The following is a 23,769-nucleotide window of genomic DNA, read 5'->3' on the forward strand; positions in this document are numbered from 1 at the left end:
CAAGAGGAAGGTTATTTGGCTTCACACAGGAAGTGTCACAGCATGCATTTTTCTGTCTCTCCAAAGAAGACATTTTCAGCCTGGCCCTTAATTAGGTAGTGAGTCTTCCTGACAAAGAGCAGACTATAAACTTCCCTTCATGATGTGGCTGCAGCACAGTCTTTAAAAATATATTTTTATATATAAAAATGTTTTTTAAATGTGTTTATATTTAAAATGTGTATATATATATATATATATATATCTGGAAAGAGAGGATATACATGTGACTAACAGCTTAGGTTTCTAGTCCAACCACTATGTATTTGAGTCCCAGATCTGCACTTATTTATTTTATGACAAGTTGTTTAACTTCTGTATGGCAGAGACTGGCTAGATACTCACCAAAATTATCTCCTCTCCTCCTTGGTGTATAAGAAGGTTATATTTCCCAGCCCCCCTGCATTTCAACAGAAACATGTAATTGATTTCTGGTCAATGAAATTTGAACAAAAGGAATATAACACTTCTAGGCTTGGGTTCTAAACCCTTCTCTATGATTTCCACTTCCTCTCTCCTTTCTCTTGATAGCTGCCACCAGATTCAGAGGTCCTAAGGGAGAATTCTGAGACCCATATGAAAGGAGGCTGAATCAGTGAATAACTATGTGGCGTAGACACCCTGGACCACTAACGTACATGGACATGAGCAACGAAATAAGGCTTTGTGTGTTACAGTAGTTATCACACTCGATTTAATACATGCTTTATACCTCAGCATCTTCACCTGTGGCAAAGACCATGTTAATTACTCAAGAGAGTAGCACAATACCTGCCACACGGTAAGTACTAAATAGTAGAAACTATGTTACTATTGGTGTAGATATCATCATTGTTATTACTGAGGCAAAGAACTCAGATATAGATATTGAACGAGCAGGCAGCTTTTTGCAGCATATATGAGAGGGAAGTAAAACTTTTCTAAATATCAACTGGTGCAGTCTTATGTAAAGTGAAATTTGAGCAACCACATTTTCAGACACCAAGAATCATCTGCAAATAGTAAGTAATAAAGACCCTGAAACAAGGAAGTGACTGATTCCTGAGCAGACGGCATAGGTAAAAGACCAGCGTCAGAGTCAGAAGGAGGTCAGCAGAATCTGGGAGAAGAGGAATCCACACCAGGCAAGAACAGAAACTGCTCCCCAGGGCCACACTGGGCAATGTTTCTCAGCAGTGCCCCAGGGAAGAGGAAGTAGTTGTCATCACCAAAATTCTACCCCCTGCATATAGAATTAAATTAATATAAAATTAATATAGAATTAAATACATGTAGTTCTTATTGTTTCCATAAATTTATCAGAGACCTTCCTGGAGCCTGATATAGAGACATCCCTGACCTGCCATTTGGAGTTTTTCTCGTAAATAAAATGAATCCTTCTTGTCATTGCTTTAACAAGCTTTATTTCTAATTGTGTGTGCAACACATTCTACCGGCATTTGAGACTCCCAAGTCAATCTTGTCAGTTGTTTATTCATTCATTCAAACATTTATTGAGCACCTACTCTGTGCCAAGCACTGTGTTACCAGATATACAGCAGTAGCAAAACAAATACAGTTTCTGCCCTCATTGTTCTTAACAGTGGGCAGGGGAGGAGACAGACCAGAAAAAGGTAAACACATAACAAATACATGTGTAATTACATATGTAGGAAAGTGCTCTGAAAGTGAAAAAGAATGAAATCATGAAGTTTCTGTTAGAGAAGAACAAGAGGAACTGGCTTTAGCGAGAGCACGTGGGGAACCCTGCCTGAGGAGACAATGTTTAGCATAAATATGAAGAAACAGGAGATGACCAGGGGTAAAGCACTTCAAAGTGTAAAGAAGGATCTTGGGCAGGGGAAGAAACATTTCGACAACTGCAAAGAAGCTACTGTAATTGGAGCCTAAGAGTGAGCAAAGGTGAATGTGGCGAAAGGTGGGATTGGAAAGGTAAGGAAGTATTAGATTGTGCGGGGTAACAAAGCTGGCGTCTAAGCCAAAGGCATAGTTGGGGACCTTTCCAAGTGCAACGGAAACCACAGGAGGGTTTTAAGTGGATGCTGTGTTATGATCTGGCTTACAATATTTAAAGTTCATTCAAGATTGCCAAGTGGAGAACTAGCTAAAGGAGACAAGAGAAGCAGCAAGAAGACCCATTAGAAGGCTGTTTCCATTCTCAAGCACAAGCTAGTGGCAAGCTGGATGAGCAAAGGGCAGTGACAGTGACAGAAGGGACATAAGTGAGAGATAATCTGGAGGTAAATGCTTCAGGACTTGCAGATGTGAGAGTGAGGGCAACAGAGGGATAAATGTCAACCTTCAGATTTTCTGCTTAATCAGCTGGGCATATAAATGTGCATTTTACAGAGATGGGAAAAGATCGAGAATAAAATGGATTAGGGAACAGAGAAATCAGAAATTCCATTTTGGACTTGGTACTTGGGAGCTATCACAGAAGCCTGGTGTCTCAGCACTTCTTTCTGAGCTTTTCTCCCATTCTCTCCTAACAATAACTCTCTGATCACCAGTTTGGACTTTTTCTTGTCCCCTGAAAGCCTCCAACAGTAGGAAAACTCTTTCTCTCTGAATGATTCTACTCCCTATTTTCTACCTATCAAAATCATATTGATCTACTCCCACCCTGCATTTAGCATCTAGTTATTTAGATCATTCATTTGAAGTGCCACACGACAGTAATGAATGGGAATTAAGAGTAAAAACTTTGGATTCACTCACATCTGGGTTTTAACCCTGGCTTTGCTATTTGCTGGTTGTATGATGAATTGAGCAAGCCACTTAAAAACTCTTTGAGCCTCAGTTTCTTATCTGTAAAATCGCATAGTCAACCCACCATGGTAGACATTGCTATTTAGGCACCCAGTGTAAGTTCTCCTCTCATTTTTCCTTCTTATTGCACCCCAGTTTTTTTCAGGGTAACAATGTGCCCAGCTAAAATGCTCAAGCAACTGGCTTCCTGGTGGTAGCCTACTGACATTGTTCTGGCTAAGAGTGTATAAGAGGAAGGATGCTTGGATTTCTGGGAAAGCATTGCTTTTCTTATATAAGTGGCCCACACCCATTCCTCCATCCTTCATCCTGCTTTACACACAGATGTGATGCTTGAAAGGGCAGCAACTATGACTGTGGAGCTAAGAACTGTAGAGCAGAAATATAGAGGAGCCTGTTTCCCTGGTGCCCCCAACCAGGGCAACAAACTCTAGGCTTTTTGTAGCATAACATAAATAAACTCCTGACTTGTTTAAGCCAATATTTTCTTTTTTGGCTTTATTGTTGCCAGTCAGCAAATACATTTCAACAAACTCATCTATTTCATGGGCTGATTTGGTGCATATTAAATAAGCAATGTCTATGTGATGCTCGGTAGCTACTGGTAAGTATCATGTTACTCTTACCTTGCTATTTAAATCATTTTGGTATATATGTGCCTTGTCCCCTCAATAGACTGTACATGACCTCAAGACAGAGATTTTGGTAGCTTTTGGTAATCCGTCCTCACACATAATGGGTGTTCAACAAGTCCATCGACAAGGTGACCGCCCTTTCCTCTTCTGGAGAACATCAGCCCAAATTGTCTTTATTCCTCCTCTTTTCTCCATCTATTGCTTTAGTTTTCATCAGCAATGCCAGCTTCAAAGAGATTATTTTCTGTGATTTTTTTAAAAAATAGATTTTATTATGTATATTTAAGGTATATAACATGTTAAGGGATATACAGGGATAGTAAAAAGGTTATTATACTGAAGCAAATGAACATAGTCATCATTTCACATAGTTACCCATGGCAAGAGCAGCTCAAATCTACTCATTTACAATGAATTCCACACACAGAACAATTATAATTAATACTTAATTATACCTAAGATCTTCATGTTGTTGATTAGATTCTAGACTCATTCATCCTACTTATCTACCACTTTCTATCCTCTGACCTACGTGTCCCCGTTTCCTCTTCACTCCCTACCCTTGCCTCACTAACCACTGTTTTGTTCTCTATCACTATATATTTCAATGTATTTATTTTATTTTTTTTTTTATTTTTTCTTATTGAGACAGAGTCTCACTTTGTCACCCAGGTTGAAATGTAGTGGCATGATCATGACTCATACAGCAGCCTCGACCTCCTGGACTCAAGCTATCCTCCCATCTCAGCCTCCTGAGTAGCTGGGACCACAGGTGGGTGCCATCATGCCTGGCTATCTTTTAAATTTGTTTTGTAGGACAACATCTCACTATGTTGCCCAGGCCAGTCTCAGGTGATTCTCCCACCTCAGCCACCCAAAGTGCTGGGATTATAGGCATGAGTCTCAGTGCCAAAGAGTGAATTTTTTGTTCTTAGAGTCCACCTGTAAGAGCATATTCTACATGTGAGGTCATATTCCACATATGAGATCATGTGGTATTTGTATTTCTGTGTCTAGCTTATGTCACTTACCATAATATCCTCTAGGCTCATTCATGTTGTGGCAAATGGCAAGAGCTTGCTCTTTTTTAGGGCTGAATAATATTCTGTTGTATGTACATACCACAGTTTCTTTATTCATTTGTCTACTGATGGAAACTTAGGTTGTTTTCATATCTTGCCTATTGTAAATAATTCTGCAGTGAACATGAGGGTGAAGATATCTTTAAAAGGTGGTGATTTCATTACCTCTGGGTTTATGCCCAAAAGAGGGAAAGCTAGATCAAATGGTAGTTCTATATTTTCCTACAGTCTTATTCTTTTGTAAAATTTACCCCAGTAGCCTCTCAAGCAGGCCTGATCTTTCCAAAAAACTAGAGAATATTTGGGAATAATCTCGGTAACTGTCATTTCTCACACACTAGTCTTTGATGGTGGTTCAGACATTGTGGAATGATCTTTTACCTCTTTAGTAGAGCTGCCTATGGCTTCTTTCTTTTTTTACCCCCTCTCTTAAAGCAAAATAAAAAAACATGAGTCAGAGTCATCACTAAAGAGAAAAGTCAAAACAGTATTAATGCTCTAGAGACATCAAATGTATTATGAAAAGGAAGTGTTTAAGTGGAAAATATCCACCTATGGAAATAAAACTGCCAGCATCTGAGCCTAAGTATGAAACCCAGTTAATGGATGTGAGAAATGGTGAGAAGCTCTTTTGCCATGGAGTCAAGTCTCTGGCAAATGATCTTTGATGAATCCAAATTTGCACTGGGATTTGAAACTTTCCATGCTCTTGTATTTCATCAGCTGCTTTGAGTTACTTTTAAAGAAACACATTTTTAATGAGAAATTTTCGACAGAGAATCCAATGCAGATGTAATTCTCTGGAACAATTGTTTCCTCTGCTGATGGCGTTTTTCCCCCACAGTGCCCACTTGCAACAGTAATTATAACACTAAATCCACTCAAAATTTTTGTTTCATCAGTCACCTCCAGAGATCCTTCAAATGTCTTTGTGGAAAGAATGTCTTATCAGAGATGCAATATGCTAAGACAGAAAGCCTTAGATCTTTCAAATTTGGAGTAATAAATTTGAAATATGCAAGAACTTTTGAAGTGACTATAAAGTTATTACAATGAAATAAAAACCCAAGGTTATATGCCATAGGGTAGCTTAATCCCCTTGGGAAAAATAAAAGACAAGGGTTTTTTTCGAGATTTTTATACAAATTACAAACACATTGAAGAATTTAGTGATATATATGTTACAGACATGGACCAACACTTCCCCTAGTGCAGACATGAAACAGCCTAATTTAGCCATGACATAGCACATCTTTCTGGGTCTCTCCCTAATGGAGACAGGGTGTATTTAAATCTGATGTTTACTCATCAATTGAGTCTTTGAAGCTTCTTAAAGTGATTCAAGAATGAGCTCTCCTCCCGTTTCTTCCTCCTCCTCACTACCTTCTCCTTCTCCTTCTCTGGCATTGTCACTTTCCTAAAAGCACCAATATCCTGCCAACAACACAAGCAGGCAACTTCCAAGGGTAACACAGACTGCTTCTTTTCATGGCCTACTTTAGCCATTTCTCTGTAATTTAATTTCTTTTTCATCTGCTCCCTTCCTGTTCTACATTGTTATTATTATTGATTGATTGAAATGGGGTTTCCCTTGTCACCCAGGCTGAGTGCAGTGGCAAGAACAAAGCTCACTGCAGCCTCAACTTCCTGAACTCAAGCCATCCTCCTGCCTCAGGCTCCCAAGTAGCTGGGACTTCAGGCACGTGCCATCACTCTCAGCTAATTTAAAAAAAATTTTTTTTCATAGAGTTGCAGGGGGGATCTCACAACATTGGCCAGGCTGGCCTCAAACTCCTGGACTCAAGGGATCCTCTCAGCTTAACCATCTAAAGTGTGGGGATTACAGGCATGAGCCTGATGCAAGATAGGAAAATACACCCAGCCTATTTTCTTATCTTGCATCAGGTCTCCTGAGGTCCACTCCTTCCTCACGCTAATCCTCACAACACGGTGTTTCCAAGTTAATAATCCTAAGGGCAGCTAATGAATCACCCCCTCCCTCACTCATGAAACTCTGATATTCACTTTGCCTGCCTAGGGGCCATTACAGGGGTTAAGCCGCAATTTACCTTTTTGGTTCAACTTGCATCTTCCTCCATGTGTGTACCCTTAGCACTCCAGCCAAACTGAATTGTCCTTAGTTTTCTACATATGTGGCCTCAATCCTCTTCACATCTTCAGTCATGCTATTTTCTCCACAAGGGATGCACTGCTCTCAAGTCAGCATATCTAAATCCTATCCACTCTTCAATTTCCAATTCAAGAAAAGCTACTCCATGTATTGGGCCTTGAAGGATGGCTGCAGGTTCATAACAACCCTGGAGTGTTCAGAAAATTTCCTGAGCTGGTATCTGTCACATTCAAGATTTCTCTTTCTGCACTCAGCTGATTTCAGAAATTTCTCCAAAACCCTCATTTCCTATTATTAATTTTTCCTTTGATCTTTTGTTTACCAAACAAATGAACTGAGAAGTGAGTATCGCTCATATAAAGAGTTCTGGAGGTGCACGTGGACATGTCGGAGACAGTCTATCCAGCATCATTTGTAAATTACCAATCTCTCATATCTTGAAAGCATTAGTTAAAACCTTTTTGGGGTGATGGAAGATAGCCATGCCTCTTGAATAGGAGTACGAAGAGATCTCAGTCCTGCTAGTAAACCCTAAATCCTCAAGCTCTGGGCATTCCCATCTTTCACCAAAAAATTCACACTCCAATTCTATATGGTTTCCTATGAGGAGGAAAACAAAAGTAACTGGCTAGCAATAAAGACAGAGTTTTAAAGTTTCCACCATCTGCCTAAATGTGGATTTCCCACATTGCTCATATCTAAGGCCAGGTCTTTTGATTGCAAGAACACTCAAGTTGACACATATAAAGGATTAATATTATGAGAATGCATAGGAATCTCATAGCTTTCCAAGGACAGGAAGCTATAACACATCCTGGTGCCTCGTGACAACTGAAGCTTGGGAACCAATAGGAACCAAGGTCATTTAATTTCTTAGGACTTCTCTGCTTTTCTCAGCACATCTGTTTTCTTCTTTCTTACCATCCATTGTCCTCTGCTTTCTCAGTCTTCTCTCCCTCATAACTTTAACTTCTACTTGGTCTCTTAAGATTTCTCCTGCCCCAACTTCACCTGTGATCCCTAATTGGCTTAGTGTCTCAGTGTTCCAATTCTTCCTTACTGAGAGAGCAATGTGATTCATTTAAAGGCATTTGGAGGGCCAGGTACGGTGGTTCATACCTGTAATCCCAACACTTTGGGAAGCTGAGGTGGGCAGATCACTTGAGGTCAGGAGTTCAAGACCAGCCTGGCCAAGATGGAGAAACCCCATCCCTACTAAAAAATACAAAAATAAGCCGATTATGGTGGCATGGTGGTGCACGCCTGTAATCCCAGCTACTCAGGAGGCTGAGGCACAAGAATTGCTTGAACCGGGGAGGCAGAGGTTGCAGTAAGCTGAGATTACACCACTACACTCTAGCCTGGGTGACAGAGCAAGACTCTGCCTCTAAAATAAAAATAATAAAATAAATAAAAGCATTTGGAAGAAGGTCACTAAATAGCCTATTGTTGGGTCATCCTTAAGTTGGTTTGTTATGTATGTGAGTGATGGGGCAGTAGGAACGGGGACAAATACTATAACTGACCACTTACTGTGAGCAGCTTTTCCTCTCAGAAGGGAGCTGTGGTTAGGGCAGGCTGTGAGACTTCACTGGTCCAAGTGGCAAAGATGCTTGAGGTCTTGAGTGTGGCAGCCCAGAAGTCATATCAGATTTTCCTAGATCTACCTTCATGCTGTTGGGTAGCAAGAACATCTGAATACTCTCTCACAATTTGGGAACCTAGCCTAATAGGCTCATCTCTAAGGCCTACTTTTTAGGACACTGTCTTATCCTATAGTTAAATACTAAGAAAGACATTTGCAATCATGCATTCATGGAAAGACGGCTCAACTTCTGTGACTGCTGCATACTTTAAAAAAAGAGAGACAACAGAAGTAGAGAGAGCTTTCCACACATAATTTATTAGCCTTGTGTTTAGTTAGAAAGGTTCAGGATGTTCCTTGTGGAAATAATTGTGAGCATAGGCATTAGTTGGGCACATTCACCAAACAGTATCCACAAAAAAAGCATTTGCCCATGGCCATAGGAAATTCTGACACTTAGTGCTAAGAATTCAAGCACTAAAGAACGCCAAGTATGGTGTACTTCAGAATCAATTTCCCTACTCAAAAAGCAATCACACACTATGGGAAGGGAGTATAGAAGTTACACTGGTGAGAATCTTAATTAATTCTTCCCCTGCATCCCCTTTTGGCATGTTGAACTGGCAAAGAGAAAACCTGTGATGTCTGTGCCTGGTTATTTAGTTGATAAAGAGCCAGGGTCTTGGTTTCTATCCTGTTACCCAGTTGGGTTCATTTTGTCCGATGGCTACAGCATGTACCTTGCACTCTAGCCAGGAGGCTGACTCTCTGCAGGCCCTTGTTTTCTTTGGGGATGGATTGGGTTTTTGGAGAGTGATGAAAATTTTTTAACATGATGGGAAAGACAAAAAAAAAAAAAAAAAAAAACTAGAAAACACACTTCATCTTCACTGGCTGAAGACACCCTATTTCTTGTCAGGGTCTTGCTGTTCATCCTGCACTGAAAAGACAAGAGGGGAAGATGAAAAAAAACTATGGGGAAGAGGATGACAGTGATCTCCCTCAATTAGGAAACGTATTTATTTCAATAAGTCAGGGTGGGTGAGGAATGACCTTCTGAATGAAAGTCAAAAAGGAATTTGATAATAATTCATCAGTGATACTTAGTTTTTAAAAAATTGCTTAGCAACCTAGTAATAAAGGGAACAAAGATATAACTCAAATGAGATAAAGATTGTATATATAAAACCACTAGTAAATATTCTATACATGGTACAAAATTGAGTCTTACGAACTTTAGTAATAAGGATGTCCTCTGTTCCCATAAACATTTAACATGGTCCTGAATCTCTAGCCAATAAAATAAGACCATGGAAAGGAAACAAAGAAAATGTAGTTTTTGGAAAGAAGATACAATTTTTTGTTGTCGTTTTGTTTTGCGACAGTGTCTCACTCTGTCACCCAGGCTGGATGTAGTGGCAAGATCTCAGCTCGCTGCAGCCTTGACCTCCCAGGCTCAAGCCATCCTCCCATCTCAGACTGCCAAGTAGCTGGGACTGCAGGTGCATGCCACCACACTCAGCTAATTTTGTTCATTTTTTGTAGAGACAGGATCTCACTATGTTTCCTAGGCTCAAACTCTTGGGCTCATGCACCCCTCCTGCCTCAGTCTCTCAAAGTGCTGGCATTACAGGTCTCAGCCACTGAATCCAGCCTAAAGTTGCTTTTATATCATATCATTGACTTTCTAAAACACTCAAAACAATAAAAAACTATTTGTCCCAAAAAAAGATAATTTAATGGGGCAAAAAGTTATAAAACAGGCATAAAATTTTTCTTAAGTAACAGCAGCAACTATATTGGAATTGGATCAGATGGACTGCTGACCCTCCTTTCCAAATATTTTTAATATTACAAGAATAAGCTCAACAAGCACTGGAAAATAGGAGAAAGTCTTATCGGTGACTAGAAATCATAATTGTTTGAAAATAGAAACATATGCAAGAGAAAAATACTCTAAAGACTAGAAGAGCACACAAAAACCTGAACTGAGATTGAACAAACACAAGGACTGGAGAGTGCTTTGGGTCAATCAATTTGTGATTAATACTTCATAAGCAAATTTCACTAATGAGCTGTTGCAAATAGTCAAAAACTAGGCCAGGCGCGGCTCACGCATGTCATCCCAGCACTTTGGGAGGCCGAGGACGGGCGGATCACCTGAGGTCAGGACCTTGAGAACAGCCTGACCAACATGGAGAAACCCCATCTCTACTAAAAATACAAAGTTAGCCAGGCATGGTGGCGGGCGCCGGTATTCGCAGCTACTCGGGAGGCTGAGGCGGGAGAATCGCTTCAACCCAGGAGGCAGAGTTTGCGGTGAGCTGAGATCGTGCCATTGCACTTCAGACCAGGCAACAAGAGCAAAACTCCGTTACAAAAAAAGAGAAAAAAGAAAGAATAAGAAAAACTGAATCCAGCAGAATATTAAGAGAATAAAATGCTATGACAAAGTAGAATTTAGTCTGTATATTCTAAGTAAAATATGTAGAATTTATTTCATATGTTCTATGTAGAATACAGATATATATACATAATTCATAACAATAACAGGCCAGAGTAAAAGACATACAAATTTTAATAGCGCTTAAAAGCATTTGGTAAATTTCAATACGTATCTCAATTTTAAAAGGGAAAAAAACTTAGAAAAGGAATAAAAGGACATTTCTTTAAGTTAACAAAAGTTACAAGGGGATATAGCCGAAACCTATAGAAAGTACCATTTTAATGCAAAAGCAATTTAAAATTCACATTAAAGTAAAAAAATATGGGCCAGACACAGTGGTTCACACCAGTAATCTCAGCATTTTGGGAGGTTGAGGTGGGAGGAGTGATTGAGGCCAGGAGTTGGAAATCAGCCTGGGCAACATAGTGAGACCCTGACTCTACAAAAGTCAAAAACTGACCAGGCATGGTGGTGCACACCTGTAGTCCAAGCTACCTGGGGGAGCTAAGGTGGGAGGATCCCTTGAGCACAGGATGTTGCAGCTGCAGTGAGCTGTAATCATGGCACTGCACTCCAGCCTGGGTAATAGAGTGAGACCCTGTCTCAAAAATAAATAAATAAATAAAACAAAGTTTCAGAAAACCTGCCATCCCTGCAATCAATAAATGTTTTACTAGCCATGCTAACAAATTAAATAAGATAGGAAAAAAATTTTAATAAAATATGTATATGAGAAAGGAAAAGATATATGATGATTCTTTGTAGATAATATGATTGTCTACATAAAGTAACAAATTAGGGGAATCAACTAAGAAATTTCTGAAACTCATAAGAGAGTAAATATGGCTAGTAAAAGACCACAAAATTTAACAGAATATCTAATTGTCTGTAATAATCAGTTAGAAAGTTAAAAGAAAAAAGATACTATACTATTCCTAAAGCAAAAAACTTGGAATAAATCCAAGAAGAAACATTCAAGAATTATATGAATGACATAAAAGAAAATCTAAATAAATGAAATATACCATTGTTTTAAATAGAAATTGTGGCAGGTAAAGCAACTTCAGATGCTACTCCACCATGTTGGCTTCTGATTAACCCCAGTTCCAAGAGGGCTCTGACATTTCCAGTTTCTCTATTTTGCCCCTTGTGTAAAACCAGGTGCTTACTACTATAAATCCTGCCCTTAGGTCAAACAGCCTTGGTGTTCCCATACTTTAATTGTACTACTTATCTCTTACAAACCACCCCCTCCTATGGTATATAAGCCCTGGGCCTGGGTAATGGCACAAAGAACCCACCATTTCGTCTTGCCCCTGCCTGAGACCCAGACTCAGCTTCTGTTCCTAAATCCCTATTAAATGTTTCTTTCTGAGAAACTGGATTTGTCAGCCTCTTTCTTCAGCCTCTCAGCTTCCTTGAACTTTAGAATAGGTTTGCATAGATCTGCCCACTGCAAAACAGAAATATACATTTTTATTTACTTTTTTTTTTTGAGACGGAGTTTTACTCTTGTTACCCAGGCTGGAGTGCAATGCCGCGATCTCGGCTCACCGCAACCTCCGCCTCCTGGGTTCAGGCAATTCTCCTGCCTCAGCCTCCTGAGTAGCTGGGATTACAGGCACGCGCCACCATGCCCAGCTAATTTTTTGTATTTTTAGTAGAGACAGGGTTTCACCATGTTGACCAGGATGGTCTCGATCTCTTGACCTTGTGATCCACCCGCCTCAGCCTCCCAAAGTGCTGGGATTACAGGCGCGAGCCACCGTGCCCGGCCAGAAATATACATTTTTAAAAGTTAATTGAAATTCCAACACAAACATTTCTGGAAGTTAACAAACTGCTTCTAAATTTTATATAAAAGAAAATGAGCGTTGGGCATGGTGACTCATATCCATAATCCCAGCTTTTTGGGAGGCTGAGGCAGGAGAATCACTTGGGTCCAGTAGTTTGAGACCAACTGGTACAATATAGTGAGACCTCAACTCTACCTCTACCAAAAAAAAAAAAAAAAAAAAAATTAGCTGGCATAGTAGAGCATGCCTGTAGTCCTAGATGTTTGGGAGACTGGGGCAAGAGGACAGCTTGAACCCAGGAGTTGGAGGCTGCAGTGAGCTATAATTGCACACAACACTTCAGCCTGGGAGACAAAGCAAAATCCTGACTCTACAAATGAATGAATGAAGTAATTAATTTTAATTTTAAAAAATAAGATGAATGAGAGAAGTCAATAATTTTTTAAATAACAATAAGGGAAAACTTGATGAATACAAAAAGCTAAGGTTAAAATATGTAGTATTAGCTAATGAATAAAGAGTTAGCCCACTGATACAAAATATCCAAAAATGCTACACATATATGAGAATTTAAATACTATAAAAGTAGGCTGGGCACAGTGGCTCCCATCTGTAATCCCAGCATTTTGGGAGGCCAAGGTGGGCAGATCACAAGGTCAGGAATTCAAGACCAGCTTGGCCATCGTAGCAAAACCCCATCTCTACTAAATATACAAAAAATTACCCAGGCGTGGTGGCAGGTGCCTGTAATCCCAGCTACTCAGGAGGCTGAGGCAAGGGAATCGCTTGAATCCGGGAGGCAGAGGTTGCAGTGAGCCGAGATCCCGGCATTGCAATCTAGCCCAGGTGACAGTGCGAGACTCAAATTCTGAAAAAAAAAAAAAAAAAAAAAAAAATTATAAAAGTAGCATTTCATGGGGAAAGTATAGTCATGATATCATAAAAAAATGTATATTCACTAGATCACTACCTCATGCCATACTAAAAATGAATTCCAGACTGATTAAAGAACAAAATATGTTAAAATAAAATTCGTTTAAAATATAAAAGAATTTTTTAAATCTTATAAATGTTTCATGTGGGTCAGAAAACCCAGAAGCCAAAAACAAAAATAATGGCACTGACTGTATAAAATTTAAATATGTATACTGATCAACACCATAAAAATGATACAAGACAATCAACAGACTGAGAAAACATACAACCAACAATTTATAGCTACTCATGATTCAGAAAAACTAATTACAAGTAGGGAAAAGACAGACAACTCCATTGAAAATAAGCAAAAAATTAAAGCAAGCAAGTCACACAAGAAATGCAAATAGATGATAAATATATGATTTACTTAACCTCACTAGAGTCAGAGAAATGCAGCTCAAAGCAATAAAAATAACATTTCCCTAAAACATAAAGAATAAAAAAATAACGTCCAATATCAGCAAAGTTATAAAGAAACTTTATTACTAGAAGTAAAATTTTAAATCCATGGCAAAATCTTTCACAGAGCAATTTGAAAGCATGTGACTAGCATTTCCACAATTTCTGAAAATACAAAGAAGTTTATATAAAGATATTAACTGTAATTGAAGTATTTTACTTAATTGTAGTACATGTCTTTTATATACTCAAGTGTGCTGACTTCATAGGTCCTTCTCTTTACCATTCCTCACTGCTAGGCCAGTGGGTTTTTTCAGCTTCTGTTGCTAAGAGTTCAGTGTTCTAAGAGGCACAGAAAATAACAATACCAAAACTCATCACCTGCTTCATCGCCCTGTCTCAGCAGCAGTTTGACTATTCCAAGGGTCAGCTCGAAGTGACTGTGCTGACCATGATGGTTTCAACATGAACGCCACTATGACCCAGTTGATAACAAGAAATTGGAAAGTGAAGATCCCCACTCTTTATTGAAATTTCTGCCTGCGGATGCAACTCAATTCAAAAAGCATTTATGTAGACACTGTATGGGGTTAGGTTGCTGGGGATGCATGGATGAGCAAGACACAATTTGTGACCTCAAGGAATTTATGCCTTTGTTTTTGCTCTCTACTTAGATGCTTAGTGATAATTGTGAATCCCTGGGCAAAAGCTAGTTATTCTAAACTAGTGGTTCTCAAAGTATAGTGTCAAGACCAGCAGTATCAGCATCTCCTGGGAATGTGTTAGAAATGCTGATGCTCAGGCCCAAACCCAAACCTACTGAATCAGAATCTCTGAGGGGCAGTGGGGGATGATCCAGGTAATTTTGATACACAATTAAGTTTGAGAACCACTACTTACTTCTCTATAGGAAGCACTTAAACAATGTCTTGGAAGCAGATCTGCAAGCCCCACTCAAGCCTTCAGATGGATGACCACAGTCCCAGTCTGAGCCAGAGCCACTCCTGAATTTATGACCCACCAAAACTGTGTGCAGTAATAAATGTTTATTGCATAAAGTCACCAAGTTTTAGGTGATTTGCTCTGAGCAATAGATAACTAGTAAAAAACAAAATTGTTGAAGCCTGGTGATGGGTGCATAAGGAGTTTATTACACCATCCTCTCATGTTTGGACATGTATAATTTATAATAAAAAATTTTTAAGACCAATTAAAAAAATGGTGTTTTATAGCTTATTTTCTGTCCTCCTCTCTGCACTCTACTTGCATACTTAAATGAATGATTTCATACCTTTGTAACCTTGTCTCCCAAATATTATCTCAATCCAAGACCTCTGCGCTAAGCCATATTCATAATCCTAACACAACAAACTCAACATTTTTTTTCTAAGATGGAGTTTCACTCTTGTTGCTTAGGCTGGAGTACAATAGCACAGTCTTGGCTCACTGCAACCTCTGCCTCCTGGGTTCAAGAGATTCTCCTGCCTCAGCTTCCCAAGTAGCTGGGATTACAGGTGCGTGCCACCATGCCCAACTAATTTTTGTATTTTTAGTAGAGACGAGGTTTCACCATGTTGGCCGGCATGATCTCCATCTCCTGACTTCGTGATTCACCCACCTCAGCCTCCCAAAGTGCTGGGATTACAGATGCAAGCCACCACGCCCAGCCCAAACTCAACATTTTTAAAACCAAACATGTCTTCTCCCAAAATTGTTCTTCTTATGGGATGTCCTGTCTTCATGGATGCCATCATTGTCCACTTAGTTGCCTAAGTCAGAAAGCTTGGAGTCATGCTGGACCTGGTCTCCAATCTCACCAACTACAGCCAACCGCCTTTCAGATCCTGTTGATTCTATGTCCTAAATAGCTATTTATTATCTTCCCCCTCTTCTCTATCCCCACTTCCACTGCCCCCAGCTGAGATATTCATGTTTTCACTCAACTTCTTATGTCACTCTGTGTTATTAGGATAGGCTGAGCAATGGCAACAGATCCAAATACACGATAACTCAATACATGAGTAAACATAAATGTTTACTTCCGACCCACAAAACAATCCAGCATGTGTTTCAAGACAGTAGGGAGACCTATTCTGATGGCAGTACTAGTATCTCCATGACTTGGATTCCAAGGACTCAACTCAATCAACCAGCATAAAACCCAGCACAAAACCCAGCACATGTGAGGTTTTAATGGGCCTGGACAGAATACAGCACAACTCACTTTTGCACACATTCCGTAGACTAGACTAAGGTCACGTGACCACACCTAACTGCAAGAGAGGCTGAGACGGTGGTCTAGCTGTGTGTCCAGGCAGAAGTACATTTGGGGAATACAGCTGGTATTCTCTACCAAATATCTTTTATTTATTCATTTATCACATTGCTACCAGAGTGGAACCTAGATCGTATTTGGTGACTGGCTGAATGAGTGAATGAACAAGGGATAGGATCAGCTATCAAGATCCTCCTCAAAATTCTCCAATGGCTCCTCATCAACTATACAGTAAAAAAAAAAGGTAACTTCTTACCTTTACTGTTCTGCTACTGATTACCTTTCTAGCCTCATTTCACATCATTCTTTCCCTCTCACGTTAGTATTAATGAGACTGAACCATTTGCCATTGCCTAAATAAGCCGTATTTTCTCATATGTTATGTCTTTACATGTATATTTCTCACTTTTTCACCTGCAAAACTTCCACTTATCCCTCAGCCTCAGCTCAAGAGTCCCTTTCTGTTGGGAACATTCTAGTTCCACTCTTTAGTTATTTTTAAATACACAATATTTTTCTTTCTTCTTTTTGAGACAAGGTCTCACTCTGTCACCCAGGTCAGAGTGCAGTGACATAATCATAGCTCACTGCAGCCTCAACCTCTGGGTTCAAGTGATCCTTCCACGTTGGCCTCCCAAGTAGCTGGGACCACAGGTGCATGTCACCATGCCCAGCTAATTTTTTTTTTATTTTTTGTAGAGACAGGGACTCACTATGTTGCTCAGGCTGTACAATAAATTATGTTAAAAATAGTCACCCTACTATGCTACAAAATGTTAGATCTTATTCATTCTTGAGGGTTTTCTTGAGACAGAATCTCTCTCTGTCACCCAGGCTGGAGTGCAGTGGCACAATCTCAGCTCACTGCAACCTCTGCCTCCTAGGTTCAAGCGATTCTTTTGCTTCAGCCTCCCAAGTAGCTGGGATTACAGGCGCAGGCTGCCATGCCCAGCTAATTTTTTGTATTTTTAGTAGAGACAGGGTTTCACCATGTTGACTAGGCTGGTCTCAAACTCCTAACCTCAAGTGATCCACCCACCACAACCTCCCAAAGTTCTGGGATTATAGGAATGAGCCACCACAACTTACCCTAGATCTTATTCATTCTAACTGTATTTATGTACCCATTAACCAACCTCACTGTATCCTCCACTCCTGCTACTCTTCCCAGCCTCTGATAAGCATCATTCTACTATCTCCATGAATTATTTGTTTGTTTGTTTGTTTTAATTTTTAGCTCCTACATATAAGTGAGAACATGTAAAATTCATCTTTCTGTGCCTGGCTTATTTTACTTAACATAATGCCTTCCAGTTCTATTCGTGTTGTTATAGGATTTCATTCTTTTTATGGCTGAATAGTACTTCACTGTGTATATGTGCCACATTTTCTTTATCCATTTGTCTGTTGATGGACTTTTAGGTTGCTCGTGAAGCAAGTTTTATCTATGCTTGAGCTGATGGATCCCCCAATTGTCATTATTTTATCATACATTGTATGCCTATATCAAAACATCACACATACTCCATATATCCAACTGTTATATACCAAAAATAATTATAAACAAAAAATTTTAACTAAACCAAGAGTCCTTTCTATAGGAAGCCTTTATTAACATTCCACCTCAGGTGCTACCCCCAGCAAAGTTGGAAGCTAACTCCTCTTCCAGCTCAGCAATCTCTACTCTAATTGTCACTTTGCCTTGTTATTCTGTGCTTGCATACTTTGTGTCTGTCTAGGAAGCAAGCTGCTAATGGAGAAAGCAATGGATGTGCCATCTACTCTCTCCCTGTCAGCAATGGAGCAGCCACCATTTAGGTAGGCTTAACATTTTCCATTTTGAATCCCATCAGCTTGTTGAATTCCATCAGCTTCTGGAACTACAACCAAAATAAAAATCAACATATAGAGACAAAGAAAAATACCTAATTTCCTCTTCTGCTTGAGTAAATGGCGCCATCACTATCCACTGGTCACTCAAGCAGAAGCCTTGGGAATTACCTTATCTCCCCACACCATTTAAATTTAGTTCCCCAAATCCTACGCATTCTTCATCGTTGGCATTGCTAGGTTCCCCCACCCTCTGTGTGCTATGCAGTGTCAAGTTAAGCCCTTCTTTCTTTACTTGTCCAAACTCTCCTCCCTCTCTTCAGTCTCTTGCTCAGTACATTTTCACATGGTGCAGATCTGTGTAGAAACTTTCAATGACATTCTCCCCAGTCCTGGCCAACGCTAATGCCTCATCCTAAGCACAAGGCCGGTCCTGGTCAGGTCCCAAATTCTTTCCAGCTTCATGTCCTGCATTATTCCCATTCACTGATGCTCTAACCCCACAGAGCTGTTTGTAATCCCTTGACTATATAGTGTAAGCCTTTGTCCATCCAAGTCTTTTACCCTCTCTCAAAGTGCTTTTCTTCCCCTACCCTTCACCCTGCCTTTTCCTACCATCAACCTCCTATTCCTCACAAAGAGACTCAGGTAATATCTTTTTTGAAGCTATCTCCAGCACACAGCAGTTCATACAACCTCTTCCCATAGCATTTACTATAGAGAACTACTTCACCACCTATCACATTATAATCATTTTTTATTCATTTCACTGACTAGGTCCATATATATATATGTAGAAATATTTATAAATATATAAAGAAATATCAATCCTGATACATATATATGTGTGTGTGTGTATTTCTTTACTTTAAAGTAGAATGAGGAGTTACCACTGGCCAGAATTTTTACTTGAAAGAAAATATATATATAAAACACATAAATTGTATACATATATTTGGATATATATACACACATATCAGGATATATATAATATAAATCTTATATTTATGTTATATATCTCTCTCTTTCAGGATCCAGTCAGTGAAATGCACAGTATATATAAATATGAAATATGTATATATTGCCACTAAATCAAATACAAATTCTCAAAGGCAGGAACCATGTATACAATCAGCGCTTAATAAATATTCATTTAAAAGAATGAGTAGAACCCTCTTAAACTATGTTTTTTGTTTTGTTTTGTTTTTTGAGACAGGGTTCGGCTCTGTTGCCCCGGCTGGTGTGCAGTGGCATGATCTCGGCTCACTGCAACCTGAGCCTCCTAGATTCAAGCGATCCCCTCACTTCAGCACCCAAGTACCTGGGACTACAGGCATGCACCACCATGCCCAACCTAATTTTTATATTCTTTGTAGAGGTGGGTTTCATCATGTTACCCAGCCTAGTCTTGAACTCCTGGCTCAAGCAATCCATCCACCTCAGCCTTGGCCTCCCAAAGTACTAGGATTACAGGTGTGAGCTGCTGTGCTCGCCTAACTACATCTTAATCAAAATTCTTAACAGTTAAAATTCTATATACTAGGGAGAAGGAAAGAATCATGTCCCCAGAGATGTGAGTGGTTCCCACAGCAGGTGTTCACATGGAGCATTCTAATCAGACAGGCCGAAAAAGAAGCAAACGAAAGTCAGGGCTCTATACAGCAGCCTCTACAGCAACAGGCTGAAAATTCTTCCAAACTAACTCTGACCCCCGCCTTCTTTACTGAGATCAACCAGTATTCCATTTAAAAGCTTCAGCCACAAAATGGGGCATTCTTTCCTTGTGATTCACATTACCCAGAAGCCTCCAGCTTCCCGGAATTTGTGTTAAGCAGTAGCTTTCAAAGATGATAATATTTGCCAACAGTCCCTGGGGCACTACTTTACATTTTCCTGAAACAAAGGGGATTATTTTGTTCATATTCCTCATTTCTACAGGCCTTTGCATATATTAGTTCTTCCTCTTATGGCATTACATAGCAATCTCTTGCCATTAAATTATGAGAATTACTTTATTGTCTTTTTAACATCAATTGTCAATTAAAGTTGACAACCAGGCTCCCTGACATTCTCATGAACATCTTACTCAGCATGTGGGTACTTATTTCCCACTCGTCTTAAGAAAGGCTGGTCACAGGCAGTAAGAAATAAATACTTAAGAATGTTATCTTTACCAACTTCCCATAATTACCTATTCAGTTCTATATGCCTGCATTATTGCTTCCCAAACCAAAATCTTTGAAATTATGTAGAAAGAAAAAAATGATGCTGTGATTATCATCAGTCTAATCAAATCCACTTATTTGATTATCGATAACTTATTTTTCTTCTCTGGCCTTTTTACAGCCTTTTTCATATCTCAGAAGTGTGCTTTATCACACTTCTCCAACCCAGGGATTAGTATGTCCAGATTCTGACTTTACTGCAAGGTCTAGTTTGAATGCCAATATCCCTCTATGAAATTCCCATGATGCCTCCCTGTCCAACATAATCTAGTCCCTTCCCTAATATTTTGCACTACCTTGTAGACATCACTCCATATGTCTTAACTTTCCTACTGCATTACAAGTTTCTTAAAGAAATAATACACATGCTCTTACTACGTTATCCTTAAAGGACTCTCAGGGTACTGAGTTTACAGAAGCATGCCATTGTTGGTTAAACAAATACATTTTTCTGCACATAAACTGCTATACTAGTTAAGTCGGTGATTTAAAGATTTCACTGAATAATTAAGACAGATTTGGGGTAAGGTTTTTATAATTATACATACAGTATTTGATATATGTAATGTAGTCAAGCTTCCACTATTCTCTAGCTCAGGGATACACCTTCTTTGCCTCTAAAAGTCTTACTCATCACTGAAATAGAAGCTTCCTGAGGGCGGTGACTGATCCTATTGTTTCCTATAGTGACCCCCGTGCCCAGCTTGTAGTAAGTATTCAATACATATTAATTAGTAAATTAATCCCTCAAGATCCAGATCAATTTCTTTTGAAAACTTTTCATAACCACCTCAGGGTTCACTTACGCCTGATGCTACATATGTATGTGTATACATACGTATATTCATATACATGTACATGCATGTATTTGTATATATGCTTTTTGGATGATTCAATGGTATAGTCATTCAAAGAAAGCATTTCTATTCTGTAAATAAGAAAACAGAGAGTAAGAGACCTTTAAGTAACGGGGTTACAAGCTGTTCAAGAGGCAGACCTTGAATTTTAACTCGTATGCCAATTCCACAGGGTTCTTGTTAATATACCACTGTGTCTTTTATCATTTCAAGAGGCTTAAAATTTCCCTCACTTTCCAAAATCAACAGCATAGTAACATAATCCTTCCACGGTTAGCATTAATTTTAATATCTATAGTCCTTTGAGATCTATTTCTCTTTCTGTTCTTTACTTTGCAATATGCTCCGGGAACGCGCGCTGCCTGTAATGAGATGTTCCCTTCTAGTTATATACCACTTTAACTTCGTTTTCCATATATGAACTAACAATGCGTTTTTCTTGGATTTCTCTCAGTTCTTGTAGCTTAATAAAGTTTCCCAAAACATGTTAATGGTTTCTTCCCTCTGTGCACACTTCCTGCTTGCTACTAATCACCTCTCTCTTATGACGGTCCATCTCTCTTCTAATAATACTTCATTTAGCATGGATTCGCCAGCTCTCTCCGTTATCTTTTCTAAATTATACAAACATCTTCATTGTAGAAATGTTAGAAAATACACATAAATTTAAAAAAATAGATAACTAGAAATACCACCACCCAGAAAAAGTACTGTTAATTCTTCAATCTCCATCTTGCTTTATTTTTACCTATATTAGTGTACAGATATGGATTTTTTAAATAAAATTATATATATGTGAGTCATTTTTTATTAAGATTTTGTCATTTAGTGTCCTGTGGACATTAAAAATCAGGCAGGTGTGGTGGCACACGACTGTAATCCCAGCTACTCAGGAGGCTGAGGCAGGAGAATCGCTTGAACCCAGGAGGCAGAGGTTGCACCGAGCCAATGCCAATATCGCGCCACTGCACACCAGCCTGGGCAACAAGAGCAAAACTCTGTCTCAAAAAAAAAAAAAAAAGGTTTTTTTTGGCAAAAACTAAAATTTGTTACATAATCAAATAAATCTCATTAATTATTAATTATATTATTCAGTTTCTCTAGGATAGTGCATACTTTTGTCTCTTTGGTTGATTAATGACTCACAGGAATATACTAACATTCTCCCACCACAGATGTTTTTTCTTTGCACATCACAAATAGATTTTGCATTATGTATTTTATCATTATGTTGCTGTTTTATCATTATTATATTTTATCATATTTTGCTGTTTTATCATTATCATATTTTATCATTATGTCCCTTTTATGGCTACATAGTATTCCGTGATGTATATGTTCTACATTTTCTTTATCCAGTCTATCATTGATGGACATTTGGGTTGATTTCATGTCTGTGCTATTGTGCATAGTGCTGCAATAAACATATGTGTGCATGTATCTTTATAATAGAATGATTTATATTCCTTTGACTATATACCCAGTAATGGGATTGCTGTGTTAAATGGTATTTCTGATTCTAGGTCTTTGAGGAATCACCACACTGACTTCCACAATGATTGAACTAATTTATATTCCCATGAACAGTGTAAAACCATTCCAATGTCTCCACAACCTCTCCAGCATTGCTATTCTGACTGGCATGAGATGGTGGTTTTCATTTGCATTTCTCTGATGATCAGTGATGTTGAATTTTTTTCATATGTTTGTTGGCCACACAAATGTCTTCTTTTGAGAAGTGTCTGTTCATGTCCATTGCCTACGTTTTAATGGGGTTGTTTGTTTTTTTCTTTAAAATTTGCATATATACCTTGTAGATTCTGGATATTAGACCTTTGTCAGATGAATAAATTACACAAATTTTGTCCCATTCTATAGGCTGTCTATTCACTTTGATGATAGTTTCTTTTGGTGTGCAGAAGTGCTTCAGTTTAGTTTGATCCCAATTGTCAATTTTTGTTTTCGTTGCAGTTGCTTTTAACATTTTCACCATGAAATCTTTGCCCATGCCTATTTGCTGAATGATGTTGCCTAGATTTTCTTGTAGGGTTTTTATAGTTTTGGATTTTACATTTAAGTCTTTAATCCATCTTGAGTTAATTTTTGTATAAAGTGTAAGGAAGGGAGATTCAGTTTCAATTTTCTGCATATGGCTAACCAGTTCTTCCAGCACCACTTATTAAGCAGAGAATCCTTTTTCCATTGCTTGTTTTTGTCAGGTTTGTCAAAGATCAGATGTCCGGTCTTATTCTTGAGTTCTCTGTTTTGTTCCATTGGTCTATATGTCTGTTTTGGTACCAGTACCATGCTGTTTTGGTTACTGTAGACTTGTAATATAGTTTGAAGTTGGTAGCATGATGCCTCCAGCTTTGTTCTTTTTGCTTAGGATTGTCTTGGCTATATGCACTCTCTTTTGGTTCCATATAAATTTTAAAGTAGTTATTTGTAATTCTGTGAAGAACGTTAATGGCAGTTTAATGGGATTGGCATTGAATCTATAACTTGCTTTGGGCAGTATGGCCACTTTCATGATATTGATTCTTCCTATCCATGAGCATGGAATGTTTTTCCATTTGTTTGTGTCCTCTCTGATTTTCCTGAGCAGTGGTTTGAGTTCTCCCTGAAGAGGTCCTTTATTTCCCTTGTTAGATGTATTCCTAGGTATTTTTCTTTGTAGCAATTATGAATAGGAGTTTATTATAATTTGGCTTTCTGCTTGTCT

The 23,769-nt window shown here is 38.8% G+C and overlaps 1 long non-coding RNA gene across 1 annotated transcript in view; it reads left to right on the forward strand.

Annotated features, from left to right (window-relative positions):
* Positions 1-1,830: 1,830 nt before the first annotated feature.
* The window catches only part of LOC135273944 (uncharacterized), a 39,937-nt gene continuing 17,998 nt past the window's right edge, over positions 1,831-23,769 (forward strand). The window contains exons 1-2 of the long non-coding RNA XR_010341702.1: positions 1,831-1,971; positions 4,096-4,215. This is a non-coding gene — a long non-coding RNA (uncharacterized LOC135273944). The remainder of the gene's footprint in view (positions 1,972-4,095; positions 4,216-23,769) is intronic.

Source organism: Aotus nancymaae, unplaced genomic scaffold, assembly GCF_030222135.1.
Source record: "Aotus nancymaae isolate 86718 unplaced genomic scaffold, 86718_ANA_hifiasm-v0.15.2.pri h1tg000010l, whole genome shotgun sequence".
NCBI lineage: Eukaryota > Metazoa > Chordata > Mammalia > Primates > Aotidae > Aotus > Aotus nancymaae.